This window comes from Siphateles boraxobius, unplaced genomic scaffold (genome assembly GCF_051911475.1).
Source record: "Siphateles boraxobius isolate OS27281-9 unplaced genomic scaffold, OSU_SipBor_1 449, whole genome shotgun sequence".
Taxonomy (NCBI): domain Eukaryota; kingdom Metazoa; phylum Chordata; class Actinopteri; order Cypriniformes; family Leuciscidae; genus Siphateles; species Siphateles boraxobius.
The window spans coordinates 12501-28449 of record NW_027509085.1 but is presented as its reverse complement, the minus strand read 5'-3'; positions in this window follow the sequence as shown (position 1 = coordinate 28449).

The window sequence follows — 15949 nt, the reverse complement described above, 5'->3', positions numbered from 1 at the left end:
GCCCCGGGACGGACGAACCTGCGACGCGCGGGTTTCCTACACACGGGTCTCGCTCCGCTCGGGCCTGGGCTCGAGGCGGCACGGCCGCTCATAGGGCGCGTGAGGAACCGTCCGCCCGTGAGGGCGGGGGGGTGGTAGGCCTCTGGATCGAGGCCGTAACGGGGAAGGGTGCTTTTCAAAGCGGGTGGGAGGCGCGGGGCGAAGTCAGGCTCTGTGCCGTGATGGGGGGCCCCCAACGAAACCCCGCCAACCGTCAAAGCCTGACGACGGTCCCGACGTCACCGCTGCGGACATCCGTTTTCAGACGGGCCATCTGAGTCTCCCGAGGTCGACGCGGCCTGCTTTCCCCGGAGGGAGGCCGCGTCTCGAGTCGACGCGCAAAGCGGGGAGGAGCAAGCTGCCCATAGCGGTCTCGCGACCGGGCAGGGGCCGTCCCCAGGCGCGTCCAAAGTTCCAATCGACCAGTCAACCCTGACAGCGACGGCCCGAAGGAGAGGGTGCACCCCTCCGGGCCCCAGGCAACCCGGAGGCGCCCGTCTACCGTTACCTTGTCCGAGGAGAGTCTGGGTGTCCAAACCAGACCCGCGCGTTTCCTGGAAGTCTCGCCCGCACAGAGTGCACTTTATCTGGGCTGGGTCAGATCGTTTCCCAACCCGGTCTGACCACCACGGTTCTCACTTTTTCAAATTTGACTCCAGAGTCAGGCCCGCCAAGGGGACTTTGAGCTTGATTCGTGCCCAGGAAGTCTGCACCCTTCCTGGGATGCAGTTAGAGAAGAAAACCAGCAGCCGTCATTTTCCTGGAGGTTTCGTACATGCAGAGATCCACCGCCGCGGTGGTGATTGAATTCTTTCTCTCCCCAGCGCAACATGACCGGGCTTTTTTTTTTTCCTGGGGGCCCTCTCCCACCAGGACTTCCAGAGCTCCACCGCGCGCACTGTGTAATCTGGATTTTATACCCAAGCAGAGAGACTCTGAGCGGGGGGCTCATGGTGGTCTGTTAATGGGTTCTGTGTGCCCTCCACCGCACTACTTCCCCTCTCCCGATAAAGACCCCAAGGTCCGTTTTAGGACCGTCTTTTCTCCAGAAGGAGCTCCAGGGGTGTGGAGCGAATCTGAATCTGACCCAGGACGGCGCACCCTCCCTGGGATGGCCAGGGAGGTTCTGAGATCGTGGAGCTCTGATCACACGGCAACATTTTGGACTCTTGTCAATTTTTCAAATTTGACTCCAGAGTCAGGCCCGCCAAGGGGACTTTGAGCTTGATTAGTGCCCAGGAAGTCTGCACCCTTCCTGGGATGCAGTTAGGGAAGAAAACCAGCAGCCGTCATTTTCCTGGAGGTTTCGTACATGCAGAGATCCACCGCCGCGGTGGAGATTGAATTATTTCTCTCCCCAGTCAGAGCGTACCCCGGCCGGGCTTTTATTTTTTTCCCTGGGGGTCCCACCAGGACTTCCAGAGCTCCACCGTGCGCACTGTGTAATCTGGATTTTTATACCCAAGCAGAGAGACTCTGAGCGGGGGGCTCACGGAGGTCTGTTAATGGGTTCTGTGTGCCCTCCACCGCACTACTTCCCCTTCCCGATAAAGACCCCAAGGTCCGTTTTAAGACCGTCTTTTCTCCAGAAGGAGCTCCAGGGGTGGGGAGCGAATCTGAATCTGACCCAGGACGGCGCACCCTCCCTGGGATGGCCAGGGAGGTTCTGAGATCGTGGAGCTCTGATCACACGGCAACATTTTGGACTCTGTCAATTTTTCAAATTTGACTCCAGAGTCAGGCCCGCCAAGGGGACTTTGAGCTTGATTTGTGCCCAGGAAGTCTGCACCCTTCCTGGGATGCATTTAGAGAAGAAAACCAGCAGCCGTCATTTTCCTGGAGGTTTCGTACATGCAGAGATCCACCGCCGCGGTTGGAGATTGAATTATTTCTCTCCCCAGTCAGAGCGTACCCGGCCGGGCTTTTATTTTTTTTCCCTGGGGGTCCCACCAGGACTTCCAGAGCTCCACCGTGCGCACTGTGTAATCTGGATTTTTATACCCAAGCAGAGAGACTCTGAGCGGGGGGCTCACGGAGGTCTGTTAATGGGTTCTGTGTGCCCTCCACCGCATTACTTCCCCTCCCCGATAAAGACCCCAAGGTCCGTTTCAGGACCATCTTTTCTCCAGAAGGAGCTCCAGGGGTTGGGGGCGAATCTGAATCTGAACCAGGACGGCGCACCCTCCCTGGGATGGCCAGAAAGGTCTGATACCATGGAAGCTCTGAACCCACAGCAACCTTTTGACTCCAGAGTCATGCCCGCCATGGGGGCTTTGGATTCGATTCGTGCCCAGGAAGGCTGCACCCTTCCTGGGAAGCACTTAGAGAAGTAAACCAGCAGCCGTCATTTTCCTGGATGTTTCGTACATGCAGTGATCCACCCCCGCGGTGGAGATTGAATTCTTTCTCTCCCCAGCCAGAGCACACCCCGGCCGGGCTTTTTTTTCCCCTGGGGGCCGTCTCCCACCAGGACTTCCAGAGCTCCACCGAGCGCACTGTGTAATCTGTATTTTTATACCCACGCAGAGAGACTCCGAGCGGGGCTCACGACGGTCTGTTCATGGGTTGTGCGTGCCCTCCACCGCTCTACTTCCCTTCCCCGATAAAGCCCCGAAGGTCCGTTTCAGGACCGTCTTTTCTCCAGATGGAGCTCCAGCGGGTGGCGGGCGAATCTGACTCTGGCCCAGGACGGTGCACCCTCCCTGGGCTAGCCAGGGAGGTCGTAGAGCATGGAGCTTTGAACCCACAGCAACTTTTTGGACTCGGTCAATTTTTTTCGAATTTGACTCCAGAGTCAAGCCCGCCATGGGCGTTTGAGCTTGCTTCGTGCCCAGGAAGGCTTCTCCACCTCCTCTACAAAAGCCTGAAGGGACGTTTTAGGACCGTCTTTGCTCCACACAGAGCTCCAGGGAGGGCGGGGGAATCTGACTCTTGCCCAGGACGGTGCACCCTCCCTGGGACGGCCAATGAGGTCGTAGAGCATGGAGCTCTGAACGCACCGCAACTTTTTTGGACTTTGTCATTTTCAAGAGCTTGGCTTCAGGGTCATTTTCTCCACGGGCTTTGGGCTTTATTCGTGCCCGGGAGAGGTGCGCTTTGCCTGGGATGGACTTTTTCAGAAGAACGGGCCCGTCTTTTCCTGGAGGTTTCATGTTTTTAAGAGCTCCGCCGTGGCGGAGATTGAACTCGCTCACCCAGCCAGAGTGCAGCCTCTCCGGCTTGGTCCACTGCCTTGAAGGCCCTGGAGCTTTGAGACCACAGCAACATCGTGGACTCTGTCATTTGTAAGAGCTTGTCTCCTCCACAGAAGCCCGAAGGGCCGTTTTAGGACCGTCTTTGCTCCAATATGAGCTCCAGGGAGGGCGGGCGAATATGACTCTGGCCCAGGACGGTCCACCCTCCCTGGGCTTCCCAGTGAGGTCCGAGAGCATGGAGCTCTGAACGCACCGCAACTTTTTTGGACTTTGTCATTTTCAAGAGCTTGGTTTCAGGGTCATTTTCTCCATGGGCTTTGGGCTTTATTCGTGCCCAGGAGAGGTGCGCTTTGCCTGGGAAGGACTTTTTCAGAAGAACGGGCCCGACTTTTCCTGGAGGTTTCATGTATTTAAGAGCTCCACCGTGGCGGAGATTGAACTCGCTCACCCAGCCAGAGTGCAACCTCTCCGGCTTGGTCCACTGCCTTGAAGGCCCTGGAGCTTTCAGTCCACAGCAACATCGTGGACTCTGTCATTTTTAAAGCTCGGCATTCCACCGTGGGCGTTTGAGCTTTATTCGTGCCCAGGAGAGATGCACCCACCCTGGGATGGACATCAGAGGAAAATCAGCCCGTCTTTTCCTGGAGGTTTCATGGTTTTAAGAGCTCCACCTTGGCGGAGATTTAACTCGCTCACCCAGCCAGAGTGCAACCTCTCCGGCTTGGTCCACTGCCTTGAAGGCCCTGGAGCTTTCAGACCACAGCAACATCGTGGACTCTGTCATTTGTAAGAGCTTGTCTCCTCTACAGAAGCCCGAAGGGACGTTTTAAGACCGTCTTTGCTCCACACGGAGCTCCAGGGAGGGCGGGCGAATCTGACTCTTGCCTAGGACGGTGCACCCTCCCTGGGTCGGCCAATGAGGTCTTAGAGCATGGAGCTCTGAACGCACCGCAACTTTTTGGACTTTGTCATTTTCGAGAGCTTGGCTTCAGGGTCATTTTCTCCATGGGCTTTGGGCTTTATTCGTGTCCAGGAGAGATGCACCCACCCTGGGATGGACATTAGAGGAAAATCAGCCCGTCTTTTCCTGGAGGTTTCATGGTTTTAAGAGCTCCACCTTGGCGGAGATTGAACTCGCTCACCCAGCCAGAGTGCAACCTCTCCGGCTTGGTCCACTGCCTTGAAGGCCCTGGAGCTTTCAGACCACAGCAACATCGTGGACTCTGTCATTTGTAAGAGCTTGTCTCCTCTACAGAAGCCCGAAGGGACGTATTAAGACCGTCTTTGCTCCACACGGAGCTCCAGGGAGGGCGGGCGAATCTGACTCTTGCCCAGGACGGTGCACCCTCCCTGGGTCGGCCAATGAGGTCTTAGAGCATGGAGCTCTGAACGCACCGCAACTTTTTGGACTTTGTCATTTTCGAGAGCTTGGCTTCAGGGTCATTTTCTCCATGGGCTTTGGGCTTTATTCGTGTCCAGGAGAGATGCACCCACCCTGGGATGGACATTAGAGGAAAATCAGCCCGTCTTTTCCTGGAGGTTTCATGGTTTTAAGAGCTCCACCTTGGCGGAGATTGAACTCGCTCACCCAGCCAGAGTGCAACCTCTCCGGCTTGGTCCACTGCCTTGAAGGCCCTGGAGCTTTCAGACCACAGCAACATCGTGGACTCTGTCATTTGTAAGAGCTTGTCTCCTCTACAGAAGCCCGAAGGGACGTTTTAAGACCGTCTTTGCTCCACACGGAGCTCCAGGGAGGGCGGGCGAATCTGACTCTTGCCCAGGACGGTGCACCCTCCCTGGGTCGGCCAATGAGGTCTTAGAGCATGGAGCTCTGAACGCACCGCAACTTTTTGGACTTTGTCATTTTCGAGAGCTTGGCTTCAGGGTCATTTTCTCCATGGGCTTTGGGCTTTATTCGTGTCCAGGAGAGATGCACCCACCCTGGGATGGACATTAGAGGAAAATTAGCCCGTCTTTTCCTGGAGGTTTCATGGTTTTAAGAGCTCCACCTTGGCGGAGATTGAACTCGCTCACCCAGCCAGAGTGCAACCTCTCCGGCTTGGTCCACTGCCTTGAAGGCCCTGGAGCTTTCAGACCACAGCAACATCGTGGACTCTGTCATTTGTAAGAGCTTGTCTCCTCTACAGAAGCCCGAAGGGACGTTTTAAGACCGTCTTTGCTCCACACGGAGCTCCAGGGAGGGCGGGCGAATCTGACTCTTGCCCAGGACGGTGCACCCTCCCTGGGTCGGCCAATGAGGTCTTAGAGCATGGAGCTCTGAACGCACCGCAACTTTTTGGACTTTGTCATTTTCGAGAGCTTGGCTTCAGGGTCATTTTCTCCATGGGCTTTGGGCTTTATTCGTGTCCAGGAGAGATGCACCCACCCTGGGATGGACATTAGAGGAAAATCAGCCCGTCTTTTCCTGGAGGTTTCATGGTTTTAAGAGCTCCACCTTGGCGGAGATTGAACTCGCTCACCCAGCCAGAGTGCAACCTCTCCGGCTTGGTCCACTGCCTTGAAGGCCCTGGAGCTTTCAGACCACAGCAACATCGTGGACTCTGTCATTTGAAAGAGCTTGTCTCCTCTACAGAAGCCCAAAGGGACGTTTTAGGACCGTCTTTGCTCCATACGGAGCTCCAGGGAGGGCGGGCGAATCTGACTCTTGCCCAGGACGGTGCACCCTCCCTGGGTCGGCCAATGAGGTCTTAGAGCATGGAGCTCTGAACGCACCGCAACTTTTTGGACTTTGTCATTTTCGAGAGCTTGGCTTCAGGGTCATTTTCTCCATGGGCTTTGGGCTTTATTCGTGTCCAGGAGAGATGCACCGACCCTGGGATGGACATTAGAGGAAAATCAGCCCGTCTTTTCCTGGAGGTTTCATGGTTTTAAGAGCTCCACCTTGGCGGAGATTGAACTCGCTCACCCAGCCAGAGTGCAACCTCTCCGGCTTGGTCCACTGCCTTGAAGGCCCTGGAGCTGTCAGACCACAGCAACATCGTGGACTCTGTCATTTGAAAGAGCTTGTCTCCTCTACAGAAGCCCAAAGGGACGTTTTAAGACCGTCTTTGCTCCATACGGAGCTCCAGGAGGGCGGGCGAATCTGACTCTTGCCCAGGACGGTCCACCCTCCCTGGGCTTCCCAGTGAGGTCCGAGAGCATGGAGCTCTGAAAGAGCCGCAACTTTTTTGGACTTTGTCATTTTCGAGAGCTTGGTTTCAGGGTCATTTTCTCCATGGGCTTTGGGCTTTATTCGTGCCCAGGAGAGGTGCACCCACCCTGGGATGGACATTAGAGGAAAATCAGACCGTCTTTTCCTGGAGGTTTCATGGTTTTAAGAGCTCCACCGTGGCGGAGATTGAACTCGCTCACCCAGCCAGAGTGCAACCTCTCCGGCTTGGTCCACTGCCTTGAAGGCCCTGGAGCTTTCAGACCACAGCAACATCGTGGACTCTGTCATTTGAAAGAGCTTGTCTCCTCTACAGAAGCCCAAAGGGACGTTTTAGGACCGTCTTTGCTCCATACGGAGCTCCAGGGAGGGCGGGCGAATCTGACTCTTGCCCAGGACGGTCCACCCTCCCTGGGCTTCCCAGTGAGGTCCGAGAGCATGGAGCTCTGAAAGAGCCGCAACTTTTTTGGACTTTGTCATTTTCGAGAGCTTGGTTTCAGGGTCATTTTCTCCATGGGCTTTGGGCTTTATTCGTGCCCAGGAGAGGTGCACCCACCCTGGGATGGACATTAGAGGAAAATCAGACCGTCTTTTCCTGGAGGTTTCATGGTTTTAAGAGCTCCACCGTGGCGGAGATTGAACTCGCTCACCCAGCCAGAGTGCAACCTCTCCGGCTTGGTCCACTGCCTTGAAGGCCCTGGAGCTTTCAGACCACAGCAACATCGTGGACTCTGTCATTTGAAAGAGCTTGTCTCCTCTACAGAAGCCCAAAGGGACGTTTTAGGACCGTCTTTGCTCCATACGGAGCTCCAGGGAGGGCGGGCGAATCTGACTCTTGCCCAGGACGGTCCACCCTCCCTGGGCTTCCCAGTGAGGTCCGAGAGCATGGAGCTCTGAAAGCACCGCAACTTTTTTGGACTTTGTCATTTTCAAGAGCTTGGTTTCAGGGTCATTTTCTCCATGGGCTTTGGGCTTTATTCGTGCCCAGGAGAGGTGCACCCACCCTGGGATGGACATTAGAGGAAAATCAGACCGTCTTTTCCTGGAGGTTTCATGGTTTTAAGAGCTCCACCGTGGCGGAGATTGAACTCGCTCACCCAGCCAGAGTGCAACCTCTACGGCTTGGTCCACTGCCTTGAAGGCCCTGGAGCTTTCAGTCCACAGCAACATCGTGGACTCTGACATTTTTAAAGCTCGGCATTCCACCGTGGGCGTTTGAGCTTTATTCGTGCCCAGGAGAGATGCACCCACCCTGGGATGGACATTAGAGGAAAATCAGCCCGTCTTTTCCTGGAGGTTTCATGTTTTTAAGAGCTCCACCGTGGCGGAGATTGAACTCGCTCACCCAGCCAGAGTGCAACCTCTCCGTTTTGGTCCACTGCCTTGAAGGCCCTGGAGCTTTGAGACCACAGCAACATCGTGGACTTTGTCATTCAAAAGAGTTTGTCTCCTCTACAGAAGCCCAAAGGGACGTTTTAGGACCGTCTTTGCTCCACACGGAGCTCCAGGGAGGGCGGGAGAATCTGACTCTTGCCCAGGACGGTGCACCCTCCCTGGGACGGCCAATGAGGTCGTAGAGCATGGAGCTCTGAACGCACCGCAACTTTTTTGGACTTTGTCATTTTCGAGAGCTTGGTTTCAGGGTCATTTTCTCCATGGGCTTTGGGCTTTATTCGTGCCCAGGAGAGGTGCACCCACCCTGGGATGGACATTAGAGGAAAATCAGACCGTCTTTTCCTGGAGGTTTCATGGTTTTAAGAGCTCCACCGTGGCGGAGATTGAACTCGCTCACCCAGCCAGAGTGCAACCTCTCCGGCTTGGTCCACTGCCTTGAAGGCCCTGGAGCTTTCAGACCACAGCAACATCGTGGACTCTGTCATTTGAAAGAGCTTGTCTCCTCTACAGAAGCCCAAAGGGACGTTTTAGGACCGTCTTTGCTCCATACGGAGCTCCAGGGAGGGCGGGCGAATCTGACTCTTGCCCAGGACGGTCCACCCTCCCTGGGCTTCCCAGTGAGGTCCGAGAGCATGGAGCTCTGAAAGAGCCGCAACTTTTTTGGACTTTGTCATTTTCGAGAGCTTGGTTTCAGGGTCATTTTCTCCATGGGCTTTGGGCTTTATTCGTGCCCAGGAGAGGTGCACCCACCCTGGGATGGACATTAGAGGAAAATCAGACCGTCTTTTCCTGGAGGTTTCATGGTTTTAAGAGCTCCACCGTGGCGGAGATTGAACTCGCTCACCCAGCCAGAGTGCAACCTCTCCGGCTTGGTCCACTGCCTTGAAGGCCCTGGAGCTTTCAGACCACAGCAACATCGTGGACTCTGTCATTTGAAAGAGCTTGTCTCCTCTACAGAAGCCCAAAGGGACGTTTTAGGACCGTCTTTGCTCCATACGGAGCTCCAGGGAGGGCGGGCGAATCTGACTCTTGCCCAGGACGGTCCACCCTCCCTGGGCTTCCCAGTGAGGTCCGAGAGCATGGAGCTCTGAAAGCACCGCAACTTTTTTGGACTTTGTCATTTTCAAGAGCTTGGTTTCAGGGTCATTTTCTCCATGGGCTTTGGGCTTTATTCGTGCCCAGGAGAGGTGCACCCACCCTGGGATGGACATTAGAGGAAAATCAGACCGTCTTTTCCTGGAGGTTTCATGGTTTTAAGAGCTCCACCGTGGCGGAGATTGAACTCGCTCACCCAGCCAGAGTGCAACCTCTACGGCTTGGTCCACTGCCTTGAAGGCCCTGGAGCTTTCAGTCCACAGCAACATCGTGGACTCTGACATTTTTAAAGCTCGGCATTCCACCGTGGGCGTTTGAGCTTTATTCGTGCCCAGGAGAGATGCACCCACCCTGGGATGGACATTAGAGGAAAATCAGCCCGTCTTTTCCTGGAGGTTTCATGTTTTTAAGAGCTCCACCGTGGCGGAGATTGAACTCGCTCACCCAGCCAGAGTGCAACCTCTCCGTTTTGGTCCACTGCCTTGAAGGCCCTGGAGCTTTGAGACCACAGCAACATCGTGGACTTTGTCATTCAAAAGAGTTTGTCTCCTCTACAGAAGCCCAAAGGGACGTTTTAGGACCGTCTTTGCTCCACACGGAGCTCCAGGGAGGGCGGGAGAATCTGACTCTTGCCCAGGACGGTGCACCCTCCCTGGGACGGCCAATGAGGTCGTAGAGCATGGAGCTCTGAACGCACCGCAACTTTTTTGGACTTTGTCATTTTCAAGAGCTTGGCTTCAGGGTCATTTTCTCCATGGGCTTTGGGCTTTATTCGTGCCCAGGAGAGATGCACCCACCCTGGGATGGACTTTAGAGGAAAATCAGACCGTCTTTTCCTGGAGGTTTCATGGTTTTAAGAGCTCCACCGTGGCGGAGATTAAACTCGCTCACCCAGCCAGAGTGCAACCTCTACGGCTTGGTCCACTGCCTTGAAGGCCCTGGAGCTTTCAGTCCACAGCAACATCGTGGACTCTGTCATTTTTAAAGCTCGGCATTCCACCGTGGGCGTTTGAGCTTTATTCGTGCCCAGGAGAGATGCACCCACCCTGGGATGGACATTAGAGGAAAATCAGCCCGTCTTTTCCTGGAGGTTTCATGGTTTTAAGAGCTCCACCTTGGCGGAGATTGAACTCGCTCACCCAGCCAGAGTGCAACCTCTACGGCTTGGTCCACTGCCCTGAAGGTCCTGGAGCTTTGAGACCACAGCAACATCGTGGACTCTGTCATGTTTAAAGCCTGGCATTTGAGCTTTTATTCGTGCCCAGGAGAGCTGCACCTCACCTGGGATTCAGATTTTTAGAAAATCAGCCCGTCTCTTCCTGGATGTTTCATGTTTTTTCCAGTTACTCCCCAGCCAGAGTGCAGTCTCTCTGGCTTTGCTCTCTGCCTTGAAGGGGCCCTGGTGCTCAGGACTCCCAGTGATCCAACTCGGTCATTTTCAACCTCCCTCCCCAGCCAGGGTGCCACCTGGCTGGGCTTGGATTGCTCCCGGAGGCCCTCTCCCTCCAGGGCTCCATGGCACTGGCAAAATTCAGATTTTATCCCACCCAACCAGAGTGCCACCTGGGCTGGGCTTGGATTGCTCCTGGAGGCCCTCTCCCTCCAGGGCTCCATGGCACTGGCAAAATTCAGATTTTATCCCACCCAACCAGAGTGCCACCTGGGCTGGGCTTGGATTGCTCCTGGAGGCCCTCTCCCTCCAGAGCTCCATGGCACTGGCAAAATTCAGATTTTATCCCACCCAACCAGAGTGCCACCTGGGCTGGGCTTGGATTGCTCCTGGAGGCCCTCTCCCTCCAGGGCTCCATGGCACTGGCAAAATTCAGATTTTATCCCACCCAACCAGAGTGCCACCTGGGCTGGGCTTGGATTGCTCCTGGAGGCCCTCTCCCTCCAGAGCTCCATGGCACTGGCAAAATTCAGATTTTATCCCACCCAACCAGAGTGCCACCTGGGCTGGGCTTGGATTGCTCCTGGAGGCCCTGTCCCTCCAGAGCTCCATGGCACTGGCAAAATTCAGATTTTATCCCACCCAACCAGAGTGCCACCTGGGCTGGGCTTGGATTGCTCCTGGAGGCCCTCTCCCTCCAGAGCTCCATGGCACTGGCAAAATTCAGATTTTATCCCACCCAACCAGAGTGCCACCTGGCTGGGCTTGGATTGCTCCTGGAGGCCCTGTCCCTCCAGAGCTCCATGGCACTGGCAAAATTCAGATTTTATCCCACCCAACCAGAGTGCCACCTGGGCTGGGCTTGGATTGCTCCTGGAGGCCCTCTCCCTCCAGAGCTCCATGGCACTGGCAAAATTCAGATTTTATCCCACCCAACCAGAGTGCCACCTGGCTGGGCTTGGATTGCTCCTGGAGGCCCTGTCCCTCCAGAGCTCCATGGCACTGGCAAAATTCAGATTTTATCCCACCCAACCAGAGTGCCACCTGGGCTGGGCTTGGATTGCTCCTGGAGGCCCTCTCCCTCCAGAGCTCCATGGCACTGGCACAATTCAGATTTTATCCCACCCAGAGTGCCTCCTGGCTGGGCTTGGATTGGATTGCTCCTGGAGGCCCTCCGAGGGTGGTGGTGGTGTGTGTGTGTGTGTGTGTGTGTGTGTGTGTGTGTGTGTGTGCCTCCACCACACTCCCTCGCCATACAACCCCTGTGGTCAGTTTTAGGACCGTCTCGGCTCCAGACGAGGCACCCGGGGCGGCGGGCGAACCTGCGTCTGGCCCAGGACGGACCGACCTCTTCGGGGCTGGTCGGGAAGGACCGAGCGCCTGGGTCTTCCGGTCACCGCCAACGTTTGGCACTTAGGTTTTGGAGCGAGCTCGGCTCTGGAGCTCAGCCAACCCCACCGAGGAGGACCGAGCCGTGCCCAGGGATCGAGCCACCCGGGGCGGGCGAGAGACCTCCGTGGAGAGACGAGCCCCCAGGGCCAAGCCACGCTCCCAGGGAGAAAGGGGGGCAAGCGCGCGCGCACACACACACACACACACACACCCCCTTCTCCCCATAACCCAAATGGCTCGTTGCAGGACACCCTTTGCTCCGGCAGTTCCTCCAGAACCGCGGGGCTGGGCGCTTTAAGCCGGGTATGAAGCACCGAGCTCGGCCCGCGGGCGGGCCGCCGACGAGCGCCTGCAGTTTGCAGGATGGTAACCCACTGCAAACGGCTTTAAACGGCCGTAACTCGGCGAAGCCGCGTCCGATCGACGCCAAATTTTTATCGTGTTTAGAGCGGGACGAGAGCTTTCCAACGAGACCACCCGCAGCTCCGGGGGCCCCCGGGGGCCCGAGATACAGCGCCGCGAAAGCGAAAAACGCGAATATCTCGGCGAAAACTCGACGGATTCGGCGGGCACCGAGCTCGTTGGAAGCGTCTAGTCGAGACGAACAAAACGGTACCGGTTTGGTGAATTTTGGTGGTGTTTTCGCGGAGATATCGGCCGAAAACCACCGGGCGCGCTTCAAAATGGCGGCCGCCGATGACGTCACGGCCTCGGAACAAAATCGCCCGTATCTCGGGAACGCGAAGACCCAGAGAGCTCAAATTCGGGTGAGGGGGTCCCAGTAGGGCCCTTGCTCGAACCCTGGAGTGACGGGCCTCGGGAGCGCCCCCTACGGGATCGCCGTTCGCTGGGACCCCCGACTTTGGACGGCTGTAACTCGGGGACCCGGGCGAGTTGGACCTCGGGGGTGGGCTCTTTCGAAAGGCCTCGTCCGGCACTACGATCTATTAGAGTTTGGGGAATATTGGGCCGGGGGTTCCCGAGATATAAGCCCGTAAAGGTGCGCCTTTGACCGGGCGTAACTCCCTGGCCCGACGGCCCTCGGGGACGTGGGTGGGCTCGTTGGATAGGCCCCCTCGAGCCCTACGAGCGACCCGAGTTTGGAATTTTTCGCCGCGTGCTTGTCGAGATATTCGCGAAAAACAAAAAATTTCCCCACCACGCTGCGCTCGTGGCTGACACCCACGTCTCCGACGGGACTCCCGGGACCGCGGGGGGCGACCTGACCGTGCCCGAGAAAGGTGAACCTTCCCGGGACCGCCGCCAGAGCCTCAGGGGCCCCGGAAGTCCCGGCCCACTGCAGGTTTTGGACTCTGAGGCGTTTTTCGGACCGGGAAAAGGGCACCGACTTTGGGCGGCTGTGGCTCGGGGACCCGGCCGCCTAGAGACTCCAAACTCGGGTCAAAGTAGGGTCTCGGTGGGCCCCTTCCGACGAGCCCGCCCCGGAGCTCCGGTGCCCCCCGGTCCCGGAGAAAAGTGGCCCGACGGGACGGCGCGCGCCTCGGAAGGAAAGGTCCCAGGGGCCCGGGGAGGCTGGGTCAGAGGGGGCCCGGAGGGATCCCCCGACCCCCGAAAGGGCGAGACTCTGGGACCTCCCCTTCCCGAGATACGGGCCGCTTTTTCAAAAAGTCCCTCGCGCGTTACCGGGCCTATCTCGGGACCGGGGGGTCCCAGAGGCCGGGGACGGCGGGTGGTGAGGGGACCCCGGGGGACCCTACTTCTCCCGCCGTCTCGAACCCCGGGGACCTCCCGGTCCCGAGATACGGCCACTTCCTGTCCGGATTCGACCGGGCGTAACTCGGAGAGGAGGCCGAGTTGGGGCTCCGGACTCTGGGGGTGGGGGGAGTACGACGAGACCCCCCGACACCGGGCGTAAGGGGGCCGGACTCTGCTCGGTTCCCGAGATACGGTCACTTCCTGTCCAGGTTTGATCGGGCGTATCTCGAAAAGTAAGCCGAGTTGGGACTCCAAACTCTGGGCGTGGGGGGTGCTCGAGGACACCCCCCTGTGCCCAGCGTACGGAGCCCCAACTCGGCTTGGTTCCAGAGATATGCCACCTCAAATTTGGAACTTTGACCGGACCTAACTCGAAAAGTAAGCCGAGTTGGGGCTCCATACTCTGGGCGTGGGGGGTGCTCGAGGACACCCCCCTGTGCCCCGCGTATGGAGCCCCAACTCGGCTTGGCTCCAGAGATATGCCACCTCAAATTCTGAACTTTGACCGGACCTAACTCGAAAAGTAAGCCGAGTTGGGGCTCCATGCTCCGGGCGTGGGGGGTGCTCGATGACACCCCCCTGTGCCCAGCGTATGGAGCCCCAACTCGGCTCGGTTCCCGAGATACGCTCACTTCCTGTCCAGGTTTGACCGGGCGTATCTCGAAAAGTAAGCCGAGTTGGGACTCCAAACTGTGGGCGTGGGGGGTGCTCGAGGACATCCCCCTGTGCCCAGCGTATGGAGCCCCAAATCGGCTTGGTTCCGGAGATGTGCCACCTCAAATTCTGAACTTTGACCGGACCTAACTCGAAAAGTTAGCCGAGTTGGGGCTCCATACTCTGGGCGTGGGGGGACCACTATGAGACCCCCCTGTGCCCAGAGTATGGAGCCCCAACTCGGCTTGGTTCCAGAGATGTGCCACCTCAAAGTTGGAACTTTGACCGGACCTAACTCGAAAAGTTAGCCGAGTTGGGGCTCCATACTCTGGGCGTGGGGGGACCACTATGAGACCCCCCCGTGCCCAGAGTATGGAGCCCCAACTCGGCTTCAGCACTGAGATACACCGGTTCAAACAAATGCACTCTGGTCAACCCTACCTTAAGAGAGTCCCAGTTAGTCCCACCGTTTACCCGGCTCCGGGAACCGGACGATTTGGGGCTCCAGACTCTGGGCGTGGGGGGGCGACCCGCGTCCCCAGAGTTCGGAGGCCCGACTCGGCTCGGCTCCAGAGATACGCCACCTCAAAAGTTGGAACTTTGACCGGACGTAACTATAAAAGTAAGCCGAGTTGGGGCTCCATACTCTGGGCGTGGGGGGTGCTCGAGGAGACCCCCCTGTGCCCAGAGTATGGAGCTCCAATTCGGCGTGGTTTCCGAGATACGCCCGGTCAAACCTGGACAGGAAGTGGCCGTATCTCGGAATCGGAATGTCCCAGGAGCTGGGGACGGTGGGGTCTGAAGGGGCCCTATGGGCCCTCCCCATGCCCGGAGTATGGAGCTCCAAGTCGGCGTGGTTTTCGAGATACACCCGGTCAAAGTCCCATCTCTGACCGAGCATAACTCAGGAACCAAGCCGATTTGGGGCTCCATACTCTGGGGTCATGGGGGGCCCAAGGGTGCCTCCCCATGCCCGGAGTATGGAGCCCCAAGTCGGCGTGGTTTCTGAGATACACCCGGTCAAAGTCCCATATCTGACCGGGCGTAACTCGGGAACCAAGCCGACTTGGGGCTCCATACTCTGGGGTCATATAGCACAACGATCTGATGTACATTACAGATATTAATTATGCAAAATTGGCATAAAATCAAACTGTCCACAAAGAGCTCCGTCAAATAAGTTGCAGGTGGGATGCTGTTTTCGACTTAGACATTTTCAGCGGGTGAATCCCTGTAAAGAATTGGGGATTTTTCATCATATGTGATGAAGTCCCCAATTCCTGACAGGGATTCACCCGACTCGGAGAACCAGAGCTCCGGGCAGGGACCCACACCTAGGTCCACCCTCCGCCCGACTCGGAGAACCAGAGCTCCGGCCGTGGACACCCACCTTGGTCCACCCTCATACCCGCCTCAGGGAACCAGGGACCCGGCCTGGGACCCCCACAACACCACACCCTCTGCCCGGCTCGGAGAACCAGAGCTCCGGCCGTGGACACCCACCTTGGTCCACCCTCATACCCGCCTCAGGGAACCAGGGACCCGGCCTGGAACCCCCACGACGCCACACCCTCTGCCCAGAGTGAGAGAGCCAGAGCTCCGGGCAGGGACCCCCACCCTGACCCAACCACTGCCCGACTCGGAGAACCACAACTCCGGGCAGGGACCCACACCTAGGTCCACCCTCCGCCCCACTCGGAGAACCAGAGCTCCGGCCGTGGACACCCACCTTGGTCCACCCTCATACCCGCCTCAGGGAACCAGGGACCCGGCCTGGAACCCCCACGACGCCACACCCTCTGCCCGACTCGGAGAACCAGAGCTCTGGGCGGGGACCCCCACCTTGGTCCACCCTCTGCCCAGAGTGAGAGAACCACAGCTCCGGGCAGGGACCCCCACCCTGAC